The sequence below is a fragment of the Rhinoderma darwinii genome, unplaced genomic scaffold (assembly GCF_050947455.1).
Source record: "Rhinoderma darwinii isolate aRhiDar2 unplaced genomic scaffold, aRhiDar2.hap1 Scaffold_3453, whole genome shotgun sequence".
Classification (NCBI taxonomy): domain Eukaryota; kingdom Metazoa; phylum Chordata; class Amphibia; order Anura; family Rhinodermatidae; genus Rhinoderma; species Rhinoderma darwinii.
This window is the reverse complement of record NW_027463445.1, coordinates 1-24,210: the sequence shown is the minus strand read 5'-3', so window position 1 is coordinate 24,210 and position 24,210 is coordinate 1. Positions and strand designations below refer to the sequence as shown.

The following is a 24,210-nucleotide window of genomic DNA, read 5'->3' as shown; positions in this document are numbered from 1 at the left end:
TAGTCCTTTTTAATCGATTGTGAAACAAAATCTAAACGACATAATAAAAAGTCAACCGCACCACGGATTCCCAGACAGTCTCCCACACTGGTACTAGCGAGGCCTTAAGCTGTGTAACTTCTGCGATCTGACGAGAGCAGGCACATTCAGCTTAGAATGGCCATTGACATTAAAAGCCTTAATCCATAGTCCTATTTAATATATTGTGAAACAAAATCTAAACAACATAATAAAAAGTCAACCGCACCACGGATTCCCAGACAGTCTCCCACACTGGTACTAGCGAGGCCTTAAAGAGGCTCTGTCACCAGATTTTGCAACCCCTATCTGCTATTGCAGCAGATAGGCGCTGCAATGTAGATTACAGTAACGTTTTTATTTTTAAAAAACGAGCATTTTTGGCCAAGTTATGACCATTTTCGTATTTATGCAAATGAGGCTTGCAAAAGTACAACTGGGCGTGTTGAAAAGTAAAAGTACAACTGGGCGTGTATTAGGTGCGTACATCGGGGCGTGTTTACTACTTTTACTAGCTGGGCGTTGTGTATAGAAGTATCATCCACTTCTCTTCACAACGCCCAGCTTCTGGCTGTGCAGACACAGCCGTGTTCTCCAGAGATCACGCTGTGACGTCACTCACAGGTCCTGCATCGTGTCAGACGAGCGAGGACACATCGGCACCAGAGGCTACAGATGATTCTGCAGCAGCATCGGCGTTAGCAGGTAAATCGATGTAGCTACTTACCTGCAAATGCTGATGCTGCTGCAGAATCAACTGTAGCCTCTGGTGCCGACACGATGCAGGACCTGTGAGTGACGTCACAGATCTGCACTGCCAGAAGCTGGGCGTTGTGAAGAGAAGTGGATGATACTTCTATACACAACGCCCAGCTAGTAAAAGTAGTAAACACGCCCCGATGTACGCACATAATACACGCCCAGTTGTACTTTTACTTTTCAACACGCCCAGTTGTACTTTTGCAAGCCTCATTTGCATAAATACGAAAATGGTCATAACTTGGCCAAAAATGCTCGTTTTTTAAAAATAAAAACGTTACTGTAATCTACATTGCAGCGCCGATCTGCTGCAATAGCAGATAGGGGCTGCAAAATCTGGTGACAGAGCCTCTTTAAGCTGTGTAACTTCTGCGATCTGACGAGAGCAGGCACATTCAGCTTAGTATGGCCATTGACATTAAAAGCCTTAATCCATAGTCCTATTTAATCTATTGTGAAACAAAATCTAAACAACATAATAAAAAGTCAACCGCACCACGGATTCCCAGACAGTCTCCCACACTGGTACTAGCGAGGCCTTAAGCTGTGTAACTTCTGCGATCTGACGAGAGCAGGGACATTCAGCTTAGAATGGCCATTGACATTAAATGCTGTAATCCATAGTCCTTTTTAATCGATTGTGAAACAAAATCTAAACGACATAATAAAAAGTCAACCGCACCACGGATTCCCAGACAGTCTCCCACACTGGTACTAGCGAGGCCTTAAGCTGTGTAACTTCTGCGTTCTGACGAGAGCAGGCACATTCAGCTTAGAATGGCCATTGACGTTAAATGCTTTAATCCATAGTCCTATTTAATCTATTGTGAAACAAAATCTAAACGACATAATAAACAGTCAACCGCACCACGGATTCCCAGACAGTCTCCCACACTGGTACTAGCGAGGCCTTAAGCTGTGTAACTTCTGCGATCTAACGAGGGCAGACACATTCAGCTTAGAATGGCCATTGACATTAAATGCTTTAATCCATAGTCCTTTTTAATCGATTGTGAAACAAAATCTAAACGACATAATAAATAGTCAACCGCACCACGGATTCCCAGACAGTCTCCCACACTGGTACTAGTGAGGCCTTACGCTGTGTAACTTATGCGATCTGACGAGAGCAGGGACATTCAGCTTAGAATGGCCATTGACATTAAATGCTTTAATCCATAGTCCTTTTTAATCGATTGTGAAACAAAATCTAAACGACATAATAAAAAGTCAACCGCACCACGGATTCCCAGACAGTCTCCCACACTGGTACTAGCGAGGCCTTAAGCTGTGTAACTTCTGCGTTCTGACGAGAGCAGGCACATTCAGCTTAGAATGGCCATTGACATTAAAAGCCTTAATCCATAGTCCTATTTAATCTATTGTGAAACAAAATCTAAACAACATAATAAAAAGTCAACCGCACCACGGATTCCCAGACAGTCTCCCACACTGGTACTAGCGAGGCCTTAAGCTGTGTAACTTCTGCGATCTGACGAGAGCAGGCACATTCAGCTTAGAATGGCCATTGACATTAAATGCTTTAATCCATAGTCCTTTTTAATCGATTGTGAAACAAAATCTAAACGACATAATAAAAAGTCAACCGCACCACGGATTCCCAGACAGTCTCCCACACTGGTACTAGCGAGGCCTTAAGCTGTGTAACTTCTGCGTTCTGACGAGAGCAGGGACATTCAGCTTAGAATGGCCATTGACATTAAGTGCTTTAATCCATAGTCCTTTTTAATCGATTGTGAAACAAAATCTAAACGACATAATAAATAGTCAACCGCACCACTGATTCCCAGACAGTCTCCCACACTGGTACTAGCGAGGCCTTAAGCTGTGTAACTTCTGCGATCTGACGAGAGCAGGCACATTCAGCTTAGAATGGCCATTGACGTTAAATGCTCTAATCCATAGTCCTATTTAATCTATTGTGAAACAAAATCTAAACGACATAATAAAAAGTCAACCGCACCACGGATTCCCAGACAGTCTCCCACACTGGTACTAGCGAGGCCTTAAGCTGTGTAACTTCTGCGATCTAACGAGAGCAGGCACATTCAGCTTAGAATGGCCATTGACATTAAATGCTCTAATCCATAGTCCTATTTAATCTATTGTGAAACAAAATCTAAACGACATAATAAAAAGTCAACCGCACCACGGATTCCCAGACAGTCTCCCACACTGGTACTAGCGAGGCCTTAAGCTGTGTAACTTCTGCGATCTGACGAGAGCAGGGACATTCAGCTTTGAATGGCCATTGACATTAAATGCTTTAATCCATAGTCCTTTTTAATCGATTGTGAAACAAAATCTAAACGACATAATAAAAAGTCAACCGCACCACGGATTCCCAGACAGTCTCCCACACTGATACTAGCGAGGCCTTAAGCTGTGTAACTTCTGCGATCTGACGAGAGCAGGCACATTCAGCTTAGAATGGCCATTGACGTTAAATGCTCTAATCCATAGTCCTATTTAATCTATTGTGAAACAAAATCTAAACGACATAATAAAAAGTCAACCGCACCACGGATTCCCAGACAGTCTCCCACACTGGTACTAGCGAGGCGTTAAGCTGTGTAACTTCTGCGATCTAACGAGAGCAGGCACATTCAGCTTAGAATGGCCATTGACATTAAATGCTTTAATCCATAGTTCTTTTTAATCGATTGTGAAACAAAATGTAAACGAGATAATAAAAAGTCAACCGCACCACAGATTCCCAGACAGTCTCCCACACTGGTACTAGAGAGGCCTTAAGCTGTGTAACTTCTGCGATCTGACGAGAGCAGTCACATTCAGCTTAGAATGGCCATTGACATTAAAAGCCTTAATCCATAGTCCTTTTTAATCTATTGTGAAACAAAATCTAACCAACATAATAAAAAGTCAACCGCACCACGGATTCCCAGACAGTCTCCCACACTGGTACTAGCGAGGCCTTAAGCTGTGTAACTTCTGCGATCTGACGAGAGCAGGGACATTCAGCTTAGAATGGCCATTCACATTAAATGCTTTAATCCATAGTCTTTTTTAACCCCTTAAGGACGCAGCCTTGTTTTGTCCTTAAGGCTCAGAGCCCATTTTTCAAATCTGACATATTTCAATTTATGTGGTAATAACGTCGGAATGCTTAAACCTATCCAAGCGATTCTGAGATTGTTTTCTCATGACACATTGGGCTTTATGTTAGTGGTAAAATTTGGACGATATATTCAGTGCTTATTGGTGAAAATTTGCAAAATTTAGGGAAAATGTATAAAAAATAGCATTTTTCAGAATTTAAATGCATCTGCTTGTAAAACAGACGGTTATACCACCCAAAATAGTTACTAGTTCACATTTCCCATATGTCTACTTTAGATTGGCATAGTTTTTTGAACATTCTTTTATTTTTCTTGGACGTTACAAGGCTTAGAACATAAACAGTAATTTCTCTTTTTTTTAAGAAAATTTCAAAAGCCTTTTTTTTAAGGTACCTGTTCAGTTCTGAAGTGGCTTTGAGGGGCCTATGTATTAGAAACTCCCATAAAACACCCCATTTTAAAAACTAGACCCCTCAAAGTATTCAAAACAGCATTTAGAAAGTTTTTTAACCCTTCAGGCTTTTCACAGGAATTAAAGCAAAGTGGAGGTGAAATTTGCAAATTTCATTTTTCTTGCTGAATTTCAATTTTATTCTATTTCTTTTGTGTAACACGGAAGGTTTTACCAGAGAAACACTACTAAATATGTATTGTCCAGATTCTGCAGTTTTTAGAAATGTCCCACATGTGGCTCTACTGCGCTCCTGGAATAAAACACAAGCCCTAGAAGCAAAGAAGCACCTAGTGCATTTTGAGGCCCCTTTTTTATTAGAATATATTTGAGGCAGCATGCCAGGTTTGAGGAGGTGTTGAGGTGCCAAAACAGTAGGAATCCCCCAATAGTGACCCCATTTTGGAAACTACACCCCTCAAGGAATTAATTTATGGCCGTTGTTATCATTTTGACCACACAGTTTTTTCACAGCACCTATTTTAATTGGGCTGTGAAATTAAAAAAATGACATTTTTTCCAATAAGATGTAATTTATGATCAAAATTTCCTATTTTCACAGGGAACAAAATACCCCATTTTGTTGCCCAATTTGTCCTGAGTGCGGCAATACCCCATTTGTGGTAATAAACTGCCGTTTGGGCCCATGGGAGGGCTCAGAAGGAAAGGAGCGCTATGTGTTTGTTGGAGTCCAGATTTTGCTGGATTGGTTTTCGGGTGCCATGTCGCATTTGCAGAGTCCCAGAGGTATCAAAGCAATGGAAACCCACCAGAAGTGACCCCATTTTGGATACTACACCCTTCAAACAATTCATTTATGGGTAATGTGACTATTTAGACCCCATAGTTTCTTCACAGAACTTATCTGAATTGGGCTGGGAATTTTTTTTTAAATAATTTTTTCCAATAATATGTAGTTTTAGGTCAAAATGTCTTATTTTCACAAGAAATAAAATACTCCATTTTGTTGCCCAATTTGTCCTGAGTGCAGCAATACCCCATTTGTGGTGATAAACTGCCGTTTGGGCCCATGGGAGGGCTCAGAAAGAAAGGAGCGCTATTTGTTCTTTGAAGTCCAGATTTTGCTGGATTGGCTTTCGGGTGGCATGTCGCATTTGCAGAGCCCCAGAGGTATCAAAGCAATGGAAACCCACCAGAAGTGACCCCATTTTGGAAACTACACCCCTCAAGGAATTCATTTATGGTTGTGGTTATCATTTTGACCACACAGTTTTTTCACAGCACCTATTTGAATTGGGCTGTGAAATAAAAAAAATGACATTGTTTCCAATAAGATGGCATTTTTTATCAAAATGTCTTATTTTCACAGGGAACAAAATACCCCATTCTGTTGCCCAATTTGTCCTGAGTGCGGCAGTACCCCATTTGAGGTGATAAACTGCCGTTTGGGCCCATGGGAGGGCTCAGAAGGAAAGGACCACCATTTGGCCTACTGGGGATTTTTTGGTGCAAAGTCATGTATGCAGAAGCCCCTGAGGTACCAGTACAGTTGAAACCCCCAAGAAGTGACCCCGTTTTAAAAACTACACCTTTGAGGCATTCATCTGAGGTGTAGTGAGCATTTTGACCGGAGACATACACCCCATAAACTGTAATGTGGGTACTCACGGGTATGGCAATACCCTCAATGTGGCTGTTATCAGCTGCCTGGGCACGCAGCAGGGCTCAGAGGGGAAAGACGAGGGGGGATAAGCTGTGCGGAGTGCATCAGGGTAAGTAAAACTGGGGTAGATTAAAAATCATGGGATGTATGATACATTTTGAAGCACTCTTTCATACGGAGCCTTAGTTTTTCGGGACACGTGTCACATTGATATATTGTGTCCGTCCTTATCCCCCTCTTATAGCAGACTTTGTACCTCTTTTGACTTTTTCCTTTCTTGCCAGTTTGGGGAACTTCTCCTGGAAAGTGTTGCCCTGGTACGATGCATGTGGCCTCGCCTCCAGAAGTACTGGGTGCCCCCCCTTCTTGGTCCATAAAAATTAGTTTCTTGATAACCACCTATTGAAATTCCAGGAAAGTTCCCCTCTGGCCTGTACATCGATGTAGCACGTACGCGTTGTACAATGCCATCTGTATGATGTGCCCGGCCAGCTTCTTATACCACACCGCATGGCGCTGTAGGGCTTCAGGACTTGATCTGACAAGTCCACCCCTCCCATGTACCTATTGTAGCCCAGGATGCAGTCTGGTTTAGGGGTCTCTGTACTGGTACCTCGTACAGGTACATGGGTACTGGTGTGGCATCTCTCCTGTCCTTGTACTTGACACACAATATGTTGCTGCTAGATTGTGCCCTGCTCTCACCCCTTCTGAGCGTTTGCCCTGCAGAGTCTTAGGGAGGCCTCTCAGATTTCTTCTAGCAGTGCCGCATGCCGCAGGACTGGAAGCGAGGCAGTTGAAGAGTTTTATACATTATACATTTATACAAACGGTCAAAACTGGGGTCATCTCGGGGTGGGCACGGCTCATTATCAGTATAATGTAAGAAGCGAAGTATTGCCTCATTTATTTATTTTTTTAGGTTCCAGTTCAGTTCTGAAGTTGCTTTGAGGGGCCCATATATTAGAAACCCCTATCAAACACCCCATTTTAGAAACTAGACCCCTCAAAGTATTCACAACAGCATTTAGAAAGTTTATGAACCCTTTAGGTGTTTCACAGAAATTTAGAGCAAAGTAGAGGTGAAATCTACTTTTTTTTTTTGTCAGAAAATCCTTTTTATACCACTTTTTTTTATAACACAAAAGGATTTATCAGAGAAACGCAACTTAATACATATTGCCCAGATTCTGCAGTCTTGAGAAATATCCCACATGTGGCCCTAGTGCGGTAATGGACTGAAGCACCGGCCTCCGAAGCAAAGGAGCACCTAGTGGATTTTGAGGCCTCTTTTTTATTAGGCACCATGTCCGGTTTGAAGAGGTCTTGTGGTGCCAAAACAGTGGAAAACCCCCAAAAGTGACCCCATTTTGGAAACTAGACCCCTTGAGGAATCCATTGTAGTTTTCTTGGGGCGCATGCGACTTTTTGATCAGTTTTTATTCTATTTTTAGGTGGCGCGGTGACTAAAAAAACGCAATTCTACTATTGTTTTTTTATTCTATTTTTTTTTCAGCGTTCACCGTGCACTATAAATGACACATTCACTTTATTCTGCGGGGCGATACGATTACGGCGATACCAGATGTTTATAGTCTTTTTTAATGTCTTATGGCGTTTGCACAATAAAATAAGTTTTGTAATAAATCACTCACTTTTTGTGTTACCTTATTCTAAGAGCCAGAACGTTTTTATTTTTCAATCAATAAAGCCGTGCGAGGACTTATTTTTTGCGTAACGAACTGTAGTTTCAATCAGTACCATTTTTCGGTACATGCGACTTTTTGATCTCTTTTTATTCCATTTTTTGGGAGGTGAAGTGACCAAAGAATTGTGATTCTGGGATGGTTTATTATTATTTTCGTTTACGGCGTTCACCGCGCGGGATAAATAATAAAATAATTTTGTATTTCAGGCCGTTACGGATGCGGCGATACCAATTATGTATAGTTTATTTGTTTGTTTATATATTTTTATTAATAATAAAGGACTGATAAGGGAAAAAGGGGGATTTTTACTTTTATTACTTTTAACCCCTTAGTGACCAGCCCATTTTAGGCCTTAATGACCAAGCTATTTTATTCGTTTTTCTATAGTCGCATTCAAAGAGCTATAACATTGTTATTTTTTCGTTTACATAGCTGTATGAGGACTTGTTTTTTGCGGGATTAGTTGTGCTTTTTAATGGCACCATTTTTGGGTACATATAATTTTTATATTAACTTTTATTAACCTTTTTGGGGGGGATTATAAAAAAAAACTGAAATTCCGCCATTGTTCTATGCGTTTAACGGGTTAAACGGCCGCGATCGAAGTAAACTTCGATCGCGGGCGTTGGAGCAGGAGCTCAACTGTCATCAGACAGCAGAGCCCCGGCTCCTGCCTGCACGGGAGACGTGAAAAGGCGTCAGCCTAGCCTAAAGCCCAGTAGTGAATCACGTAAAAAGGCGTATTAGTGGTCACTAAGGGGTTAAATCTTTTATTTTCTTATTTTTACACATCTTTTTTTAACTTTTTTTTAACTTTTTTACTTTGTCCCACTAGGGGACTTGAGGGCAGGAGGCCCTGATCGCTATTCTAATACACTGCACTACATGCGTAGTGCAGTGTATTAGAACTGTCAGCTACTCACTGACAGCAAGCCGGCATAGCCATTGTTTGGTGTCCGGTTGCCATAGTCACCATCGCCGGCCGCTATCGTGTAGCAGGCCGGCGATGGCAGCTTAACCCCTAAAAAGCTGTGATCGCTATTGAACACGGCTTTTCAGGGGTTAATCAGCGGGGACACAGCGATCGGTCCCCGCTGTAGGAGCTGTGACAGCCGCTGTACGAGACAGCAGCTGTCACATCTCCTGTATGTGTCGGGAGGACGGCCGAAACGGCCGTTACTCCCGAGACGTACTATTCCGTCATGGAGCGCGAACAGGGCGCTTTCCATGACGTAATAGTACGTCACTGAGCGTTAAGGGGTTAATCGATTGTGAAACAAAATCTAAACGACATAATAAAAATTCAACAGCACCACGGATTCCCAGACAGTCTCCCATACTGGTACTAGCGAGGCCTTAAGCTGTGTAACTTCTGCGTTCTGACGAGAGCAGGCACATTCAGCTTAGAATGGCCATTGACGTTAAATGCTTTAATCCATAGTCCTATTTAATCTATTGTGAAAAAAAATCTAAACGACATAATAAAAAGTCAACCGCACCACGGATTCCCAGACAGTCTACCACACTGGTACTAGCGAGGCGTTAAGCTGTGTAACTTCTGCGATCTAACGAGAGCAGGCACATTCAGCTTAGAATGGCCATTGACATAAAATGCTTTAATCCATAGTCCTTTTTAATCGATTGTGAAACAAAATCTAAACGACATAATAAAAAGTCAACCGCACCACGGATTCCCAGACAGTCTCCCACACTGGTACTAGCGAGGCCTTAAGCTGTGTAACTACCGCGATCTGACGAGAGCAGGCACATTCAGCTTAGAATGGCCATTGACATTAAATGCTGTAATCCATAGTCCTTTTTAATCGATTGTGAAACAAAATCTAAACGACATAATAAAAATTCAACCGCACCACGGATTCCCAGACAGTCTCCCACACTGGTACTAGCGAGGCCTTAAGCTGTGTAACTTCTGCGATCTAACGAGGGCAGGCACATTCAGCTTAGAATGGCCATTGACATTAAATGCTTGAATCCATAGTCCTTTTTAATCGATTGTGAAACAAAATCTAAACAACATAATAAAAAGTCAACCGCACCACGGATTCCTAGACAGTCTCCCACACTGGTACTAGCGAGGCCTTAAGCTGTGTAACTTCTGCGATCTGACGAGAGCAGGCACATTCAGCTTAGAAAGGCCATTGACATTAAAAGCCTTAATCCATAGTCCTATTTAATCTATTGTGAAACAAAATCTAAACAACATAATAAAAAGTCAACCGCACCACGGATTCCCAGACAGTCTCCCACACTGGTACTAGCGAGGCCTTAAGCTGTGTAACTTCTGCGATCTGACGAGAGCAGGCACATTCAGCTTAGAATGACCATTGACATTAAATGCTTTAATCCATAGTCCTTTTTAATCGATTGTGAAACAAAATCTAAACGACATAATAAAGAGTCAACCGCACCACGCATTCCCAGACAGTCTCCCACACTGGTACTAGCGAGGCCTTAAGCTGTGTAACTTCTGCGATCTGACGAGAGCAGGCACATTCAGCTTAGAATGACCATTGACATTAAATGCTTTAATCCATAGTCCTTTTTAATCGATTGTGAAACAAAATCTAAACGACATAATAAAGAGTCAACCGCACCACGCATTCCCAGACAGTCTCCCACACTGGTACTAGCGAGGCCTTAAGCTGTGTAACTTCTGCGATCTGACGAGAGCAGGCACATTCAGCTTAGAATGGCCATTGACATTAAAAGCCTTAATCCATAGTCCTATTTAATCTATTGTGAAACAAAATCTAAACGACATAATAAAAAGTCAACCGCACCACGGATTCCCAGACAGTCTCCCACACTGGTACTAGCGAGGCCTTAAACCGTGTAACTTCTGCGATCTGACGAGAGCAGGCACATTCAGCTTAGAATGGCCATTGACATTAAATGCTGTAATCCATAGTCCTTTTTAATCGATTGTGAAACAAAATTTAAACGACATAATAAAAATTCAACCGCACCACGGATTCCCAGACAGTCTCCCACACTGGTACTAGCGAGGCCTTAAGCTGTGTAACTTCTGTGATCTGACGAGAGCAGGCACATTCAGCTTAGACTGGCCATTGAAGTTAAATGCTTTAATCCATAGTCCTATTTAATCTATTGTGAAACAAAATCTAAACGACATAATAAAAAGTCAACCGCACCACGGATTCCCAGACAGTCTCCCACACTGCTACTAGCGAGGCCTTAGGCTGTGTAACTTCTGCGATCTGATGAGAGCAGGCACATTCAGCTTAGAATGGCCATTGACGTTAAAAGCCTTAATCCATAGTCCTATTTAATCTATTGTGAAACAAAATCTAAACAACATAATAAAAAGTCAACCGCACCACGGATTCCCAGACAGTCTCCCACACTGGTACTAGCGAGGCCTTAAAGAGGCTCTGTCACCAGATTTTGCAGCCCCTATCTGCTATTGCAGCAGATAGGCGCTGCAATGTAGATTACAGTAACGTTTTTATTTTTAAAAAACGAGCATTTTTGGCCAAGTTATGACCATTTTCGTATTTATGCAAATGAGGCTTGCAAAAGTACAACTGGGCGTGTTGAAAAGTAAAAGTACAACTGGGCGTGTATTATGTGTGTTACATCGGGGAGTGTTTACTACTTTTACTAGCTGGGCGTTGTGTATAGAAGTGTCATCCACTTCTCTTCACAACGCCCAGCTTCTGGCAGTGCAGCACTGTGACGTCACTCACAGGTCCTGCATCGTGTCGGCACCAGAGGCTACACTTGATTCTGCAGCAACATCAGCATTTGCAGGTAAGTAGCTACATCGACTTACCTGCAAACGCCGATGCTGCTGCAGAATCATCTGTAGCCTCTGGTGCCGACACGATGCAGGACCTGTGAGTGACGTCACAGTGCTGCACTGCCAGAAGCTGGGCGTTGTGAAGAGAAGTGGATGACACTTCTATACACAACGCCCAGCTAGTAAAAGTTGTAAACACGCCCCGATGTACGCACATAATGCACGCCCAGTTGTACTTTTACTTTTCAACACGCCCAGTTGTACTTTTGCAAGCCTCATTTGCATAAATACGAAAATGGTCATAACTTGGCCAAAAATGCTCGTTTTTAAAAAATAAAAACGTTACTGTAATCTACATTGCAGCGCCGATCTGCTGCAATAGCAGATAGGGGCTGCAAAATCTGGTGACAGAGCCTCTTTAAGCTGTGTAACTTCTGCGATCTGACGAGAGCAGGCACATTCAGCTTAGAATGGCCATTGACATTAAAAGCTTTAATCCATAGTCCTTTTTAATCGATTGTGAAACAAAATCTAAACGACATAATAAAAAGTCAACCGCACCACGGATTCCCAGACAGTCTCCCACACTGGTACTAGCGAGGCCTTAAGCTGTGTTACTTCTGCGATCTGACGAGAGCAGGCACATTCAGCTTAGAATGGCCATTGACATTAAATGCTTTAATCCATAGTCCTTTTTAATCGATTGTGAAACAAAATCTAAACGACATAATAAAAAGTCAACCGCACCACGGATTCCCAGACAGTCTCCCACACTGGTACTAGCGAGGCCTTAAGCTGTGTAACTTCTGCGATCTGACGAGAGCAGGGACATTCAGCTTAGAATGGCCATTGACATTAAATGCTTTAATCCATAGTCCTTTTTAATCGATTGTGAAACAAAATCTAAACGACATAATAAAAAGTCAACCGCACCACGGATTCCCAGACAGTCTCCCACACTGATACTAGCGAGGCCTTAAGCTGTGTAACTTCTGCAATCTGACGAGAGCAGGCACAGTCAGCTTAGAATGGCCATTGACGTTAAATGCTCTAATCCATAGTCCTATTTAATCTATTGTGAAACAAAATCTAAACGACATAATAAAAAGTCAACCGCACCACGGATTCCCAGACAGTCTCCCAGACTGGTACTAGCGAGGCGTTAAGCTGTGTAACTTCTGCGATCTAACGAGAGCAGGCACATTCAGCTTAGAATGGCCATTGACATTAAATGCTTTAATCCATAGTCCTTTTTAATCGATTGTGAAACAAAATCTAAACGACATAATAAAAAGTCAACCGCACCACAGATTCCCAGACAGTCTCCCACACTGGTACTAGCGAGGACTTAAGCTGTGTAACTTCTGCGATCTGACGAGAGCAGGCACATTCAGCTTAGAATGGCCATTGACATTAAAAGCCTTAATCCATAGTCCTATTTAATCTATTGTGAAACAAAATCTAACCAACATAATAAAAAGTCAACCGCACAACGGATTCCCAGACAGTCTCCCACACTGGTACTAGCGAGGCCTTAAGCTGTGTAACTTCTGCGTTCTGACGAGAGCAGGCACATTCAGCTTAGAATGGCCATTGACATTAAAAGCCTTAATCCATAGTCCTATTTAATCTATTGTGAAACAAAATCTAACCAACATAATAAAAAGTCAACCGCACCACGGATTCCCAGACAGTCTCCCACACTGGTACTAGCGAGGCCTTAAGCTGTGTAACTTCTGCGATCTGACGAGAGCAGGCACATTCAGCTTAGAATGGCCATTGAAGTTAAATGCTTTAATCCATAGTCCTATTTAATCTATTGTGAAACAAAATCTAAACGACATAATAAAAAGTCAACCGCACCACGGATTCCCAGACAGTCTCCCACACTGGTACTGGCGAGGCGTTAAGCTGTGTAACTTCTGCGATCTAACGAGGGCAGGCACATTCGGCTTAGAATGGCCATTGACATTAAATGCTTTAATCCATAGTCCTTTTTAATCGATTGTGAAACAAAATCTAAACGACATAATAAAAAGTCAACCGCACCACGGATTCCCAGACAGTCTCCCACACTGCTACTAGCGAGGCCTTAAGCTGTGTAACTTCTGCGATCTGACGAGAGCAGGCACATTCAGCTTAGAATGGCCATTGACATTAAAAGTCTTAATCCATAGTCCTATTTAATCTATTGTGAAACAAAATCTAAACAACATAATAAAAAGTCAACCGCACCACGGATTCCCAGACAGTCTCCCACACTGGTACTAGCGAGGCCTTAAGCTGTGTAACTTCTGTGATCTGACGAGAGCAGGCACATTCAGCTTAGAATGGCCATTGACATTAAATGCCTTAATCCATAGTCCTATTTAATCTATTGTGAAACAAAATCTAAACAACATAATAAAAAGTCAACCGCACCATGGATTCCCAGACAGTCTCCCACACTGGTACTAGCGAGGCCTTAAGCTGTGTAACTTCTGCGATCTGACGAGAGCAGGGACATTCAGCTTAGAATGGCCATTGACATTAAATGCTTTAATCCATAGTCCTTTTTAATAGATTGTGAAACAAAATCTAAACGACATAATAAAAAGTCAACCGCACCACGGATTCCCAGACAGTTTCCCACACTGGTACTAGCGAGGCCTTAAGCTGTGTAACTTCTGCGATCTGACGAGAGCAGGCACATTCAGCTTAGAATGGCCATTGACATTAAATGCTTTAATCCATAGTCCTTTTTAATCGATTGTGAAACAAAATCTAAACGACATAATAAAAAGTCAACCGCACCACGGATTCCCAGACAGTCTCCCACACTGGTACTAGCGAGGCCTTAAGCTGTGTAACTTCTGCGATCTGACGAGAGCAGGGACATTCAGCTTAGAATGGCCATTGACATTAAATGCTTTAATCCATAGTCCTTTTTAATCGATTGTGAAACAAAATCTAAACGACATAATAAAAAGTCAACCGCACCACGGATTCCCAGACAGTCTCCCACACTGATACTAGCGAGGCCTTAAGCTGTGTAACTTCTGCGATCTGACGAGAGCAGGCACATTCAGCTTAGAATGGCTATTGACATTAAATGCTCTAATCCATAGTCCTATTTAATCTATTGTGAAACAAAATCTAAACGACATAATAAAAAGTCAACCGCACCACGGATTCCCAGACAGTCTCCCACACTGGTACTAGCGAGGCCTTAAGCTGTGTAACTTCTGCGATCTGACGAGAGCAGTCACATTCAGCTTAGAATGGCCATTGACATTAAAAGCCTTAATCCATAGTCCTATTTAATCTATTGTGAAACAAAATCTAACCAACATAATAAAAAGTCAACCGCACCACGGATTCCCAGACAGTCTCCCACACTGGTACTAGCGAGGCCTTAAGCTGTGTAACTTCTGCGATCTGACGAGAGCAGGGACATTCAGCTTAGAATGGCCATTGACATTAAATGATTTAATCCATAGTCTTTTTTAATCGATTGTGAAACAAAATCTAAACGACATAATAAAAATTCAACCGCACCACGGATTCCCAGACAATCTCCCACACTGGTACTAGCGAGGCCTTAAGCTGTGTAACTTCTGCGCTTTGACGAGAGCAGGCACATTCAACTTAGAATGGCCATTGACATTAAAAGCCTTAATCCATAGTTCTATTTAATCTATTGTGAAACAAAATCTAAACAACATAATAAAAAGTCAACCGCACCACGGATTCCCAGACAGTCTCCCACACTGGTACTAGCGAGGCCTTAAGCTGTGTAACTTCTGCGTTCTGACGAGAGCAGGCACATTCAGCTTAGAATGGCCATTGACGTTAAATGCTTTAATCCATAGTCCTATTTAATCTATTGTGAAAAAAAATCTAAACGACATAATAAAAAGGCAACCGCACCACGGATTCCCACACAGTCTCCCACACTGGTACTAGCCGAGGCGTTAAGCTGTGTAACTTCTGCGATCTAACGAGAGCAGGCACATTCAGCTTAGAATGGCCATTGACATTAAAAGTCTTAATCCATAGTCCTATTTAATCTATTGTGAAACAAAATCTAAACAACATAATAAAAAGTCAACCGCACCACGGATTCCCAGACAGTCTCCCACACTGGTACTAGCGAGGCCTTAAGCTGTGTAACTTCTGCGATCTGACGAGAGCAGGCACAATCAGCTTAGAATGGCCATTGACATTAAATGCCTTAATCCATAGTCCTATTTAATCTATTGTGAAACAAAATCTAAACAACATAATAAAAAGTCAACCGCACCACGGATTCCCAGACAGTCTCCCACACTGGTACTAGCGAGGCCTTAAGCCGTGTAACTTCTGCGATCTGACGAGAGCAGGGACATTCAGCTTAGAATGGCCATTGACATTAAATGCTTTAATCCATAGTCCTTTTTAATAGATTGTGAAACAAAATCTAAACGACATAATAAAAAGTCAACCGCACCACGGATTCCCAGACAGTCTCCCACACTGGTACTAGCGAGGCCTTAAGCTGTGTAACTTCTGCGATCTGACGAGAGCAGGCACATTCAGCTTAGAATGGCCATTGACATTAAATGCTTTAATCCATAGTCCTTTTTAATCGATTGTGAAACAAAATCTAAACGACATAATAAAAAGTCAACCGCACCACGGATTCCCAGACAGTCTCCCACACTGGTACTAGCGAGGCCTTAAGCTGTGTAACTTCTGCGATCTGACGAGAGCAGGGACATTCAGCTTAGAATGGCCATTGACATTAAATGCTTTAATCCATAGTCCTTTTTAATCGATTGTGAAACAAAATCTAAACGACATAATAAAAAGTCAACCGCACCACGGATTCCCAGACAGTCTCCCACACTGGTACTAGCGAGGCCTTAAGCTGTGTAACTTCTGCGATCTGACGAGAGCAGGCACATTCAGCTTAGAATGGCCATTGACATTAAAAGCCTTAATCCATAGTCCTATTTAATCTATTGTGAAACAAAATCTAACCAACATAATAAAAAGTCAACCGCACAACGGATTCCCAGACAGTCTCCCACACTGGTACTAGCGAGGCCTTAAGCTGTGTAACTTCTGCGTTCTGACGAGAGCAGGCACATTCAGCTTAGAATGGCCATTGACGTTAAATGCTTTAATCCATAGTCCTATTTAATCTATTGTGAAACAAAATCTAAACGACATAATAAAAAGTCAACCGCACCACGGATTCCCAGACAGTCTCCCACACTGGTACTAGCGAGGCCTTAAGCTGTGTAACTTCTGCGATCTGACGAGAGCAGGCACATTCAGCTTAGAATGGCCATTGAAGTTAAATGCTTTAATCCATAGTCCTATTTAATCTATTGTGAAACAAAATCTAAACGACATAATAAAAAGTCAACCGCACCACGGATTCCCAGACAGTCTCCCACACTGGTACTGGCGAGGCGTTAAGCTGTGTAACTTCTGCGATCTAACGAGGGCAGGCACATTCAGCTTAGAATGGCCATTGACATTAAATGCTTTAATCCATAGTCCTTTTTAATCGATTGTGAAACAAAATCTAAACGACATAATAAAAAGTCAACCGCACCACGGATTCCCAGACAGTCTCCCACACTGCTACTAGCGAGGCCTTAAGCTGTGTAACTTCTGCGATCTGACGAGAGCAGGCACATTCAGCTTAGAATGGCCATTGACATTAAAAGTCTTAATCCATAGTCCTATTTAATCTATTGTGAAACAAAATCTAAACAACATAATAAAAAGTCAACCGCACCACGGATTCCCAGACAGTCTCCCACACTGGTACTAGCGAGGCCTTAAGCTGTGTAACTTCTGCGATCTGACGAGAGCAGGCACATTCAGCTTAGAATGGCCATTGACATTAAATGCCTTAATCCATAGTCCTATTTAATCTATTGTGAAACAAAATCTAAACAACATAATAAAAAGTCAACCGCACCACGGATTCCCAGACAGTCTCCCACACTGGTACTAGCGAGGCGTTAAGCTGTGTAACTTCTGCGATCTAACGAGAGCAGGCACATTCAGCTTAGAATGGCCATTGACATTAAAAGTCTTAATCCATAGTCCTATTTAATCTATTGTGAAACAAAATCTAAACAACATAATAAAAAGTCAACCGCACCACGGATTCCCAGACAGTCTCCCACACTGGTACTAGCGAGGCCTTAAGCTGTGTAACTTCTGCGATCTGACGAGAGCAGGCACAATCAGCTTAGAATGGCCATTGACATTAAATGCCTTAATCCATAGTCCTATTTAATCTATTGTGAAACAAAATCTAAACAACATAATAAAAAGTCAACCGCACCACGGATTCCCAGACAGTCTCCCACACTGGTACTAGCGAGGCCTTAAGCTGTGTAACTTCTGCGATCTGACGAGAGCAGGGACATTCAGCTTAGAATGGCCATTGACATTAAATGCTTTAATCCATAGTCCTTTTTAATAGATTGTGAAACAAAATCTAAACGACATAATAAAAAGTCAACCGCACCACGGATTCCCAGACAGTCTACCACACTGGTACTAGCGAGGCCTTAAGCTGTGTAACTTCTGCGATCTGACGAGAGCAGGCACATTCAGCTTAGAATGGCCATTGACATTAAATGCTTTAATCCATAGTCCTATTTAATCTATTGTGAAACAAAATCTAAACGACATAATAAAAAGTCAACCGCACCACGGATTCCCAGACAGTCTCCCACACTGGTACTAGCGAGGCCTTAAGCTGTGTAACTTCTGCAATCTGACGAGAGCAGGCACATTCAGCTTAGAATGGCCATTGACGTTAAGTGCTTTAATCCATAGTCCTATTTAATCGATTGTGAAACAAAATCTAAACGACATAATAAAAAGTCAACCGCACCACGGATTCCCAGACAGTCTCCCACACTGCTACTGGCGAGGCCTTAAGCTGTGTAACTTCTGCGATCTGACGAGAGCAGGCACATTCAGCTTAGAATGGCCATTGACATTAAAAGTCTTAATCCATAGTCCTATTTAATCTATTGTGAAACAAAATCTAAACAACATAATAAAAAGTCAACCGCACCACGGATTCCCAGACAGTCTCCCACACTGGTACTAGCGAGGCCTTAAGCTGTGTAACTTCTGCGATCTGACGAGAGCAGGCACATTCAGCTTAGAATGGCCATTGACATTAAATGCCTTAATCCATAGTCCTATTTAATCTATTGTGAAACAAAATCTAAACAACATAATAAAAAGTCAACCGCACCACGGATTCCCAGACAGTCTCCCACACTGGTACTAGCGAGGCGTTAAGCTGTGTAACTTCTGCGATCTAACGAGAGCAGGCACATTCAGCTTAGAATGGCCATTGACATTAAAAGTCTTAATCCATAGTCCTATTTAATCTATTGTGAAACAAAATCTAAACAACATAATAAAAAGTCAACCGCACCACGGATTCCCAGACAGTCTCCCACACTGGTACTAGCGAGGCCTTAAGCTGTGTAACTTCTGCGATCTGACGAGAGCAGGCACAATCAGCTTAGAATGGCCATTGACATTAAATGCCTTAATCCATAGTCCTATTTAATCTATTGTGAAACAAAATCTAAACAACATAATAAAAAGTCAACCGCACCACGGATTCCCAGACAGTCTCCCACACTGGTACTAGCGAGGCCTTAAGCCGTGTAACTTCTGCGATCTGACGAGAGCAGGGACATTCAGCTTAGAATGGCCATTGACATTAAATGCTTTAATCCATAGTCCTTTTTAATAGATTGTGAAACAAAATCTAAACGACATAATAAAAAGTCAACCGCACCACGGATTCCCAGACAGTCTCCCACACTGGTACTAGCGAGGCCTTAAGCTGTGTAACTTCTGCGATCTGACGAGAGCAGGCACATTCAGCTTAGAATGGCCATTGACATTAAATGCTCTAATCCATAGTCCTATTTAATCTATTGTGAAACAAAATCTAAACGACATAATAAAAAGTCAACCGCACCACGGATTCCCAGACAGTCTCCCACACTGGTACTAGCGAGGCCTTAAGCTGTGTAACTTCTGCGATCTGACGAGAGCAGTCACATTCAGCTTAGAATGGCCATTGACATTAAAAGCCTTAATCCATAGTCCTATTTAATCTATTGTGAAACAAAATCTAACCAACATAATAAAAAGTCAACCGCACCACGGATTCCCAGACAGTCTCCCACACTGGTACTAGCGAGGCCTTAAGCTGTGTAACTTCTGCGATCTGACGAGAGCAGGGACATTCAGCTTAGAATGGCCATTGACATTAAATGCTTTAATCCATAGTCTTTTTTAATCGATTGTGAAACAAAATCTAAACGACATAATAAAAATTCAACCGCACCACGGATTCCCAGACAATCTCCCACACTGGTACTAGCGAGGCCTTAAGCTGTGTAACTTCTGCGCTTTGACGAGAGCAGGCACATTCAACTTAGAATGGCCATTGACATTAAAAGCCTTAATCCATAGTTCTATTTAATCTATTGTGAAACAAAATCTAAACAACATAATAAAAAGTCAACCGCACCACGGATTCCCAGACAGTCTCCCACACTGGTACTAGCGAGGCCTTAAGCTGTGTAACTTCTGCGTTCTGACGAGAGCAGGCACATTCAGCTTAGAATGGCCATTGACGTCAAATGCTTTAATCCATAGTCCTATTTAATCTATTGTGAAAAAAAATCTAAACGACATAATAAAAAGGCAACCGCACCACGGATTCCCACACAGTCTCCCACACTGGTACTAGCGAGGCGTTAAGCTGTGTAACTTCTGCGATCTAACGAGAGCAGGCACATTCAGCTTAGAATGGCCATTGACATTAAATGCTTTAATCCATAGTCCTTTTTAATCGATTGTGAAACAAAACCTAAACGACATAATAAAAAGTCAACCGCACCACGGATTCCCAGACAGTTTCCCACACTGGTACTAGCGAGGCCTTAAGCTGTGTAACTTCTGCGATCTGACGAGAGCAGGCATATTCAGCTTAGAATAGCCATTGACATTAAAAGCCTTAATCCATAGTCCTATTTAATCTATTGTGAAACAAAATCTAAACAACATAATAAAAAGTCAACCACACCACGGATTCCCAGACAGTCTCCCACACTGGTACTAGCGAGGCCTTAAGCTGTGTAACTTCTGCGTTCTGACGAGAGCAGGCACATTTAGCTTAGAATGGCCATTGACGTTAAATGCTTAATTCCATAGTCCTATTTAATCTATTGTGAAAAAAAATCTAAACGACATAATAAAAAGTCTACCGCACCACGGATTCCCAGACAGTCTCCCACACTGGTACTAGCGAGGCGTTAAGCTGTGTAACTTCTGCGATCTAACGAGAGCAGGCACATTCAGCTTAGAATGAGCATTGACATTAAATGTTTTAATCCATAGTCCTTTTTAATCGATTGTGAAACAAAATCTAAACGACATAATAAAAAGTCAACCGCACCACGGATTCCCAGACAGTCTCCCACACTGGTACTAGCGAGGCCTTAAGCTGTGTAACTTCTGCGATCTGACGAGAGCAGGCACATTCAGCTTAGAATGGCCATTGACGTTAAGTGCTTTAATCCATAGTCCTATTTAATCGATTGTGAAACAAAATCTAAACGACATAATAAAAAGTCAACCGCACCACGGATTCCCAGACAGTCTCCCACACTGATACTATCGAGGCCTTAAGCTGTGTAACTTCTGCGATCTGACGAGAGCAGGCACATTCAGCTTAGAATGGCCATTGACGTTAAATGCTCTAATCCATAGTCCTATTTAATCTATTGTGAAACAAAATCTAAACGACATAATAAAAAGTCAACCGCACCACGGATTCCCAGACAGTCTCCCACACTGGTACTAGCGAGGCGTTAAGCTGTGTAACTTCTGCGATCTAACGAGAGCAGGCACATTCAGCTTAGAATGGCCATTGACATTAAATGCTTTAATCCATAGTCCTTTTTAATCGATTGTGAAACAAAATCTAAACGACATAATAAAAAGTCAACCGCACCACAGATTCCCAGACAGTCTCCCACACTGGTACTAGCGAGGCCTTAAGCTGTGTAACTTCTGCGTTCTGACGAGAGCAGGCACATTCAGCTTAGAATGGCCATTGACGTTAAATGCTTTAATCCATAGTCCTATTTAATCTATTGTGAAACAAAATCTAAACGACATAATAAAAAGTCAACCGCACCACGGCTTCCCAGACAGTCTCCCACACTGGTACTAGCGAGGCCTTAAGCTGTGTAACTTCTGCGTTCTGACGAGAGCTGGCACATTCAGCTTAGAATGGCCATTGACGTTAAATGCTATAATCCATAGTCCTATTTAATCTATTGTGAAAAAAAATCTAAACGACATAATAAAAAGGCAACCGCACCACGGATTCCCACACAGTCTCCCACACTGGTACTAGCGAGGCGTTAAGCTGTGTAACTTCTGCGATCTAACGAGAGCAGGCACATTCAGCTTAGAATGGCCATTGACATTAAAAGTCTTAATCCATAGTCCTATTTAATCTATTGTGAAACAAAATCTAAACAACATAATAAAAAGTCAACCGCACCACGGATTCCCAGACAGTCTCCCACACTGGTACTAGCGAGGCCTTAAGCTGTGTAACTTCTGCGATCTGACGAGAGCAGGGACATTCAGCTTAGAATGGCCATTGACATTAAATGCTTTAATCCATAGTCCTTTTTAATAGATTGTGAAACAAAATCTAAACGACATAATAAAAAGTCAACCGCACCACGGATTCCCAGACAGTCTCCCACACTGGTACTAGCGAGGCCTTAAGCTGTGTAACTTCTGCGTTCTGACGAGAGCAGGCACATTTAGCTTAGAATGGCCATTGACGTTAAATGCTTAATTCCATAGTCCTATTTAATCTATTGTGAAAAAAAATCTAAACGACATAATAAAAAGTCTACCGCACCACGGATTCCCAGACAGTCTCCCACACTGGTACTAGCGAGGCGTTAAGCTGTGTAACTTCTGCGATCTAACGAGAGCAGGCACATTCAGCTTAGAATGGCCATTGACATTAAAAGTCTTAATCCATAGTCCTATTTAATCTATTGTGAAACAAAATCTAAACAACATAATAAAAAGTCAACCGCACCACGGATTCCCAGACAGTCTCCCACACCGGTATTAGCGAGGCCTTAAGCTGTGTAACTTCTGCGATCTGACGAGAGCAGGCACATTCAGCTTAGAATGGCCATTGACATTAAAAGCCTTAATCCATAGTCCTATTTAATCTATTGTGAAACAAAATCTAAACAACATAATAAAAAGTCAACCACACCACGGATTCCCAGACAGTCTCCCACACTGGTACTAGCGAGGCCTTAAGCTGTGTAACTTCTGCGATCTGACGAGAGCAGGCACATTCAGCTTAGAATGGCCATTGACGTTAAGTGCTTTAATCCATAGTCCTATTTAATCGATTGTGAAACAAAATCTAAACGACATAATAAAAAGTCAACCGCACCACGGATTCCCAGACAGTCTCCCACACTGATACTATCGAGGCCTTAAGCTGTGTAACTTCTGCGATCTGACGAGAGCAGGCACATTCAGCTTAGAATGGCCATTGACGTTAAATGCTCTAATCCATAGTCCTATTTAATCTATTGTGAAACAAAATCTAAACGACATAATAAAAAGTCAACCGCACCACGGATTCCCAGACAGTCTCCCACACTGGTACTAGCGAGGCGTTAAGCTGTGTAACTTCTGCGATCTAACGAGAGCAGGCACATTCAGCTTAGAATGGCCATTGACATTAAATGCTTGAATCCATAGTCCTTTTTAATCGATTGTGAAACAAAATCTAAACGACATAATAAAAAGTCAACCGCACCACAGATTCCCAGACAGTCTCCCACACTGGTACTAGCGAGGCCTTAAGCTGTGTAACTTCTGCGTTCTGACGAGAGCAGGCACATTCAGCTTAGAATGGCCATTGACGTTAAATGCTTTAATCCATAGTCCTATTTAATCTATTGTGAAACAAAATCTAAACGACATAATAAAAAGTCAACCGCACCACGGCTTCCCAGACAGTCTCCCACTCTGGTACTAGCGAGGCCTTAAGCTGTGTAACTTCTGCGTTCTGACGAGAGCAGGCACATTCAGCTTAGAATGGCCAATGACGTTAAATGCTTTAATCCATAGTCCTATTTAATCTATTGTGAAAAAAAATCTAAACGACATAATAAAAAGGCAACCGCACCACGGATTCCCACACAGTCTCCCACACTGGTACTAGCGAGGCGTTAAGCTGTGTAACTTCTGCGATCTAACGAGAGCAGGCACATTCAGCTTAGAATGGCCATTGACATTAAAAGTCTTAATCCATAGTCCTATTTAATCTATTGTGAAACAAAATCTAAACAACATAATAAAAAGTCAACCGCACCACGGATTCCCAGACAGTCTCCCACACCGGTATTAGCGAGGCCTTAAGCTGTGTAACTTCTGCGATCTGACGAGAGCAGGCACATTCAGCTTAGAATGGCCATTGACATTAAAAAGCCTTAATCCATAGTCCTATTTAATCTATTGTGAAACAAAATCTAAACAACATAATAAAAAGTCAACCACACCACGGATTCCCAGACAGTCTCCCACACTGGTACTAGCGAGGCCTTAAGCTGTGTAACTTCTGCGATCTGACGAGAGCAGGCACATTCAGCTTAGAATGGCCATTGACGTTAAGT

At 42.1% G+C, this 24,210-nt stretch overlaps 86 pseudogenes; all 86 read right to left on the bottom strand.

The window, feature by feature from the left end:
• Window positions 1–49: 49 nt before the first annotated feature.
• LOC142707499 (5S ribosomal RNA) lies at window positions 50–168 on the bottom strand (annotated as a pseudogene).
• Window positions 169–1,261: 1,093 nt separating this feature from the next.
• Window positions 1,262–1,380, bottom strand: LOC142707049 (5S ribosomal RNA; annotated as a pseudogene).
• Window positions 1,381–1,447: 67 nt separating this feature from the next.
• LOC142707081 (5S ribosomal RNA) lies at window positions 1,448–1,566 on the bottom strand (annotated as a pseudogene).
• Window positions 1,567–1,633: 67 nt separating this feature from the next.
• On the bottom strand, window positions 1,634–1,752 carry LOC142706829 (5S ribosomal RNA; annotated as a pseudogene).
• A 67-nt stretch (window positions 1,753–1,819) lies between these two features.
• On the bottom strand, window positions 1,820–1,938 carry LOC142706955 (5S ribosomal RNA; annotated as a pseudogene).
• A 67-nt stretch (window positions 1,939–2,005) lies between these two features.
• LOC142707068 (5S ribosomal RNA) lies at window positions 2,006–2,124 on the bottom strand (annotated as a pseudogene).
• A 67-nt stretch (window positions 2,125–2,191) lies between these two features.
• Window positions 2,192–2,310, bottom strand: LOC142707487 (5S ribosomal RNA; annotated as a pseudogene).
• A 67-nt stretch (window positions 2,311–2,377) lies between these two features.
• On the bottom strand, window positions 2,378–2,496 carry LOC142707339 (5S ribosomal RNA; annotated as a pseudogene).
• A 67-nt stretch (window positions 2,497–2,563) lies between these two features.
• Window positions 2,564–2,682, bottom strand: LOC142707174 (5S ribosomal RNA; annotated as a pseudogene).
• Window positions 2,683–2,749: 67 nt separating this feature from the next.
• LOC142707030 (5S ribosomal RNA) lies at window positions 2,750–2,868 on the bottom strand (annotated as a pseudogene).
• A 67-nt stretch (window positions 2,869–2,935) lies between these two features.
• On the bottom strand, window positions 2,936–3,054 carry LOC142707358 (5S ribosomal RNA; annotated as a pseudogene).
• A 67-nt stretch (window positions 3,055–3,121) lies between these two features.
• Window positions 3,122–3,240, bottom strand: LOC142707206 (5S ribosomal RNA; annotated as a pseudogene).
• Window positions 3,241–3,307: 67 nt separating this feature from the next.
• Window positions 3,308–3,426, bottom strand: LOC142707501 (5S ribosomal RNA; annotated as a pseudogene).
• Window positions 3,427–3,493: 67 nt separating this feature from the next.
• Window positions 3,494–3,612, bottom strand: LOC142707450 (5S ribosomal RNA; annotated as a pseudogene).
• Window positions 3,613–3,679: 67 nt separating this feature from the next.
• On the bottom strand, window positions 3,680–3,798 carry LOC142707352 (5S ribosomal RNA; annotated as a pseudogene).
• A 5,165-nt stretch (window positions 3,799–8,963) lies between these two features.
• LOC142707007 (5S ribosomal RNA) lies at window positions 8,964–9,082 on the bottom strand (annotated as a pseudogene).
• A 67-nt stretch (window positions 9,083–9,149) lies between these two features.
• LOC142706909 (5S ribosomal RNA) lies at window positions 9,150–9,268 on the bottom strand (annotated as a pseudogene).
• A 67-nt stretch (window positions 9,269–9,335) lies between these two features.
• Window positions 9,336–9,454, bottom strand: LOC142707255 (5S ribosomal RNA; annotated as a pseudogene).
• Window positions 9,455–9,521: 67 nt separating this feature from the next.
• Window positions 9,522–9,640, bottom strand: LOC142706842 (5S ribosomal RNA; annotated as a pseudogene).
• Window positions 9,641–9,707: 67 nt separating this feature from the next.
• On the bottom strand, window positions 9,708–9,826 carry LOC142707365 (5S ribosomal RNA; annotated as a pseudogene).
• Window positions 9,827–9,893: 67 nt separating this feature from the next.
• On the bottom strand, window positions 9,894–10,012 carry LOC142707036 (5S ribosomal RNA; annotated as a pseudogene).
• Window positions 10,013–10,079: 67 nt separating this feature from the next.
• On the bottom strand, window positions 10,080–10,198 carry LOC142707114 (5S ribosomal RNA; annotated as a pseudogene).
• A 67-nt stretch (window positions 10,199–10,265) lies between these two features.
• On the bottom strand, window positions 10,266–10,384 carry LOC142707017 (5S ribosomal RNA; annotated as a pseudogene).
• A 67-nt stretch (window positions 10,385–10,451) lies between these two features.
• On the bottom strand, window positions 10,452–10,570 carry LOC142707195 (5S ribosomal RNA; annotated as a pseudogene).
• Window positions 10,571–10,637: 67 nt separating this feature from the next.
• LOC142706791 (5S ribosomal RNA) lies at window positions 10,638–10,756 on the bottom strand (annotated as a pseudogene).
• Window positions 10,757–10,823: 67 nt separating this feature from the next.
• On the bottom strand, window positions 10,824–10,942 carry LOC142707379 (5S ribosomal RNA; annotated as a pseudogene).
• Window positions 10,943–11,992: 1,050 nt separating this feature from the next.
• On the bottom strand, window positions 11,993–12,111 carry LOC142707148 (5S ribosomal RNA; annotated as a pseudogene).
• A 67-nt stretch (window positions 12,112–12,178) lies between these two features.
• LOC142707048 (5S ribosomal RNA) lies at window positions 12,179–12,297 on the bottom strand (annotated as a pseudogene).
• A 67-nt stretch (window positions 12,298–12,364) lies between these two features.
• Window positions 12,365–12,483, bottom strand: LOC142706852 (5S ribosomal RNA; annotated as a pseudogene).
• A 67-nt stretch (window positions 12,484–12,550) lies between these two features.
• Window positions 12,551–12,669, bottom strand: LOC142706845 (5S ribosomal RNA; annotated as a pseudogene).
• A 67-nt stretch (window positions 12,670–12,736) lies between these two features.
• On the bottom strand, window positions 12,737–12,855 carry LOC142707374 (5S ribosomal RNA; annotated as a pseudogene).
• A 67-nt stretch (window positions 12,856–12,922) lies between these two features.
• On the bottom strand, window positions 12,923–13,041 carry LOC142707244 (5S ribosomal RNA; annotated as a pseudogene).
• Window positions 13,042–13,108: 67 nt separating this feature from the next.
• On the bottom strand, window positions 13,109–13,227 carry LOC142707161 (5S ribosomal RNA; annotated as a pseudogene).
• A 253-nt stretch (window positions 13,228–13,480) lies between these two features.
• On the bottom strand, window positions 13,481–13,599 carry LOC142707205 (5S ribosomal RNA; annotated as a pseudogene).
• A 67-nt stretch (window positions 13,600–13,666) lies between these two features.
• LOC142707256 (5S ribosomal RNA) lies at window positions 13,667–13,785 on the bottom strand (annotated as a pseudogene).
• Window positions 13,786–13,852: 67 nt separating this feature from the next.
• LOC142707366 (5S ribosomal RNA) lies at window positions 13,853–13,971 on the bottom strand (annotated as a pseudogene).
• A 67-nt stretch (window positions 13,972–14,038) lies between these two features.
• LOC142707115 (5S ribosomal RNA) lies at window positions 14,039–14,157 on the bottom strand (annotated as a pseudogene).
• A 67-nt stretch (window positions 14,158–14,224) lies between these two features.
• Window positions 14,225–14,343, bottom strand: LOC142707047 (5S ribosomal RNA; annotated as a pseudogene).
• Window positions 14,344–14,410: 67 nt separating this feature from the next.
• Window positions 14,411–14,529, bottom strand: LOC142707246 (5S ribosomal RNA; annotated as a pseudogene).
• Window positions 14,530–14,596: 67 nt separating this feature from the next.
• Window positions 14,597–14,715, bottom strand: LOC142707278 (5S ribosomal RNA; annotated as a pseudogene).
• Window positions 14,716–14,782: 67 nt separating this feature from the next.
• LOC142707046 (5S ribosomal RNA) lies at window positions 14,783–14,901 on the bottom strand (annotated as a pseudogene).
• Window positions 14,902–15,154: 253 nt separating this feature from the next.
• Window positions 15,155–15,273, bottom strand: LOC142707056 (5S ribosomal RNA; annotated as a pseudogene).
• A 254-nt stretch (window positions 15,274–15,527) lies between these two features.
• LOC142707092 (5S ribosomal RNA) lies at window positions 15,528–15,646 on the bottom strand (annotated as a pseudogene).
• A 67-nt stretch (window positions 15,647–15,713) lies between these two features.
• LOC142707156 (5S ribosomal RNA) lies at window positions 15,714–15,832 on the bottom strand (annotated as a pseudogene).
• Window positions 15,833–15,899: 67 nt separating this feature from the next.
• Window positions 15,900–16,018, bottom strand: LOC142707473 (5S ribosomal RNA; annotated as a pseudogene).
• A 67-nt stretch (window positions 16,019–16,085) lies between these two features.
• On the bottom strand, window positions 16,086–16,204 carry LOC142707045 (5S ribosomal RNA; annotated as a pseudogene).
• Window positions 16,205–16,271: 67 nt separating this feature from the next.
• LOC142707461 (5S ribosomal RNA) lies at window positions 16,272–16,390 on the bottom strand (annotated as a pseudogene).
• Window positions 16,391–16,457: 67 nt separating this feature from the next.
• Window positions 16,458–16,576, bottom strand: LOC142707243 (5S ribosomal RNA; annotated as a pseudogene).
• Window positions 16,577–16,643: 67 nt separating this feature from the next.
• Window positions 16,644–16,762, bottom strand: LOC142707160 (5S ribosomal RNA; annotated as a pseudogene).
• Window positions 16,763–17,015: 253 nt separating this feature from the next.
• Window positions 17,016–17,134, bottom strand: LOC142707203 (5S ribosomal RNA; annotated as a pseudogene).
• Window positions 17,135–17,201: 67 nt separating this feature from the next.
• On the bottom strand, window positions 17,202–17,320 carry LOC142707449 (5S ribosomal RNA; annotated as a pseudogene).
• Window positions 17,321–17,387: 67 nt separating this feature from the next.
• LOC142707500 (5S ribosomal RNA) lies at window positions 17,388–17,506 on the bottom strand (annotated as a pseudogene).
• Window positions 17,507–17,573: 67 nt separating this feature from the next.
• On the bottom strand, window positions 17,574–17,692 carry LOC142707091 (5S ribosomal RNA; annotated as a pseudogene).
• A 67-nt stretch (window positions 17,693–17,759) lies between these two features.
• On the bottom strand, window positions 17,760–17,878 carry LOC142707042 (5S ribosomal RNA; annotated as a pseudogene).
• Window positions 17,879–17,945: 67 nt separating this feature from the next.
• Window positions 17,946–18,064, bottom strand: LOC142707186 (5S ribosomal RNA; annotated as a pseudogene).
• A 67-nt stretch (window positions 18,065–18,131) lies between these two features.
• LOC142707223 (5S ribosomal RNA) lies at window positions 18,132–18,250 on the bottom strand (annotated as a pseudogene).
• A 67-nt stretch (window positions 18,251–18,317) lies between these two features.
• On the bottom strand, window positions 18,318–18,436 carry LOC142707338 (5S ribosomal RNA; annotated as a pseudogene).
• A 67-nt stretch (window positions 18,437–18,503) lies between these two features.
• On the bottom strand, window positions 18,504–18,622 carry LOC142707436 (5S ribosomal RNA; annotated as a pseudogene).
• A 67-nt stretch (window positions 18,623–18,689) lies between these two features.
• On the bottom strand, window positions 18,690–18,808 carry LOC142707498 (5S ribosomal RNA; annotated as a pseudogene).
• Window positions 18,809–18,875: 67 nt separating this feature from the next.
• LOC142707090 (5S ribosomal RNA) lies at window positions 18,876–18,994 on the bottom strand (annotated as a pseudogene).
• Window positions 18,995–19,061: 67 nt separating this feature from the next.
• On the bottom strand, window positions 19,062–19,180 carry LOC142707152 (5S ribosomal RNA; annotated as a pseudogene).
• Window positions 19,181–19,247: 67 nt separating this feature from the next.
• Window positions 19,248–19,366, bottom strand: LOC142707424 (5S ribosomal RNA; annotated as a pseudogene).
• A 67-nt stretch (window positions 19,367–19,433) lies between these two features.
• On the bottom strand, window positions 19,434–19,552 carry LOC142707276 (5S ribosomal RNA; annotated as a pseudogene).
• A 67-nt stretch (window positions 19,553–19,619) lies between these two features.
• On the bottom strand, window positions 19,620–19,738 carry LOC142707041 (5S ribosomal RNA; annotated as a pseudogene).
• A 253-nt stretch (window positions 19,739–19,991) lies between these two features.
• Window positions 19,992–20,110, bottom strand: LOC142707044 (5S ribosomal RNA; annotated as a pseudogene).
• A 67-nt stretch (window positions 20,111–20,177) lies between these two features.
• Window positions 20,178–20,296, bottom strand: LOC142706923 (5S ribosomal RNA; annotated as a pseudogene).
• A 67-nt stretch (window positions 20,297–20,363) lies between these two features.
• Window positions 20,364–20,482, bottom strand: LOC142707261 (5S ribosomal RNA; annotated as a pseudogene).
• A 67-nt stretch (window positions 20,483–20,549) lies between these two features.
• On the bottom strand, window positions 20,550–20,668 carry LOC142707304 (5S ribosomal RNA; annotated as a pseudogene).
• A 253-nt stretch (window positions 20,669–20,921) lies between these two features.
• On the bottom strand, window positions 20,922–21,040 carry LOC142707412 (5S ribosomal RNA; annotated as a pseudogene).
• A 67-nt stretch (window positions 21,041–21,107) lies between these two features.
• On the bottom strand, window positions 21,108–21,226 carry LOC142707177 (5S ribosomal RNA; annotated as a pseudogene).
• A 67-nt stretch (window positions 21,227–21,293) lies between these two features.
• On the bottom strand, window positions 21,294–21,412 carry LOC142707496 (5S ribosomal RNA; annotated as a pseudogene).
• A 67-nt stretch (window positions 21,413–21,479) lies between these two features.
• Window positions 21,480–21,598, bottom strand: LOC142707004 (5S ribosomal RNA; annotated as a pseudogene).
• Window positions 21,599–21,665: 67 nt separating this feature from the next.
• Window positions 21,666–21,784, bottom strand: LOC142707146 (5S ribosomal RNA; annotated as a pseudogene).
• Window positions 21,785–21,851: 67 nt separating this feature from the next.
• Window positions 21,852–21,970, bottom strand: LOC142706922 (5S ribosomal RNA; annotated as a pseudogene).
• A 67-nt stretch (window positions 21,971–22,037) lies between these two features.
• On the bottom strand, window positions 22,038–22,156 carry LOC142707040 (5S ribosomal RNA; annotated as a pseudogene).
• Window positions 22,157–22,223: 67 nt separating this feature from the next.
• LOC142707147 (5S ribosomal RNA) lies at window positions 22,224–22,342 on the bottom strand (annotated as a pseudogene).
• A 67-nt stretch (window positions 22,343–22,409) lies between these two features.
• On the bottom strand, window positions 22,410–22,528 carry LOC142706862 (5S ribosomal RNA; annotated as a pseudogene).
• Window positions 22,529–22,595: 67 nt separating this feature from the next.
• On the bottom strand, window positions 22,596–22,714 carry LOC142707283 (5S ribosomal RNA; annotated as a pseudogene).
• A 67-nt stretch (window positions 22,715–22,781) lies between these two features.
• LOC142707128 (5S ribosomal RNA) lies at window positions 22,782–22,900 on the bottom strand (annotated as a pseudogene).
• Window positions 22,901–22,967: 67 nt separating this feature from the next.
• On the bottom strand, window positions 22,968–23,086 carry LOC142707175 (5S ribosomal RNA; annotated as a pseudogene).
• Window positions 23,087–23,153: 67 nt separating this feature from the next.
• On the bottom strand, window positions 23,154–23,272 carry LOC142707495 (5S ribosomal RNA; annotated as a pseudogene).
• Window positions 23,273–23,339: 67 nt separating this feature from the next.
• LOC142707003 (5S ribosomal RNA) lies at window positions 23,340–23,458 on the bottom strand (annotated as a pseudogene).
• A 67-nt stretch (window positions 23,459–23,525) lies between these two features.
• On the bottom strand, window positions 23,526–23,644 carry LOC142707005 (5S ribosomal RNA; annotated as a pseudogene).
• A 67-nt stretch (window positions 23,645–23,711) lies between these two features.
• LOC142706920 (5S ribosomal RNA) lies at window positions 23,712–23,830 on the bottom strand (annotated as a pseudogene).
• A 67-nt stretch (window positions 23,831–23,897) lies between these two features.
• On the bottom strand, window positions 23,898–24,016 carry LOC142707282 (5S ribosomal RNA; annotated as a pseudogene).
• A 68-nt stretch (window positions 24,017–24,084) lies between these two features.
• LOC142707127 (5S ribosomal RNA) lies at window positions 24,085–24,203 on the bottom strand (annotated as a pseudogene).
• Between the last annotated feature and the right edge of the window lie 7 nt (window positions 24,204–24,210).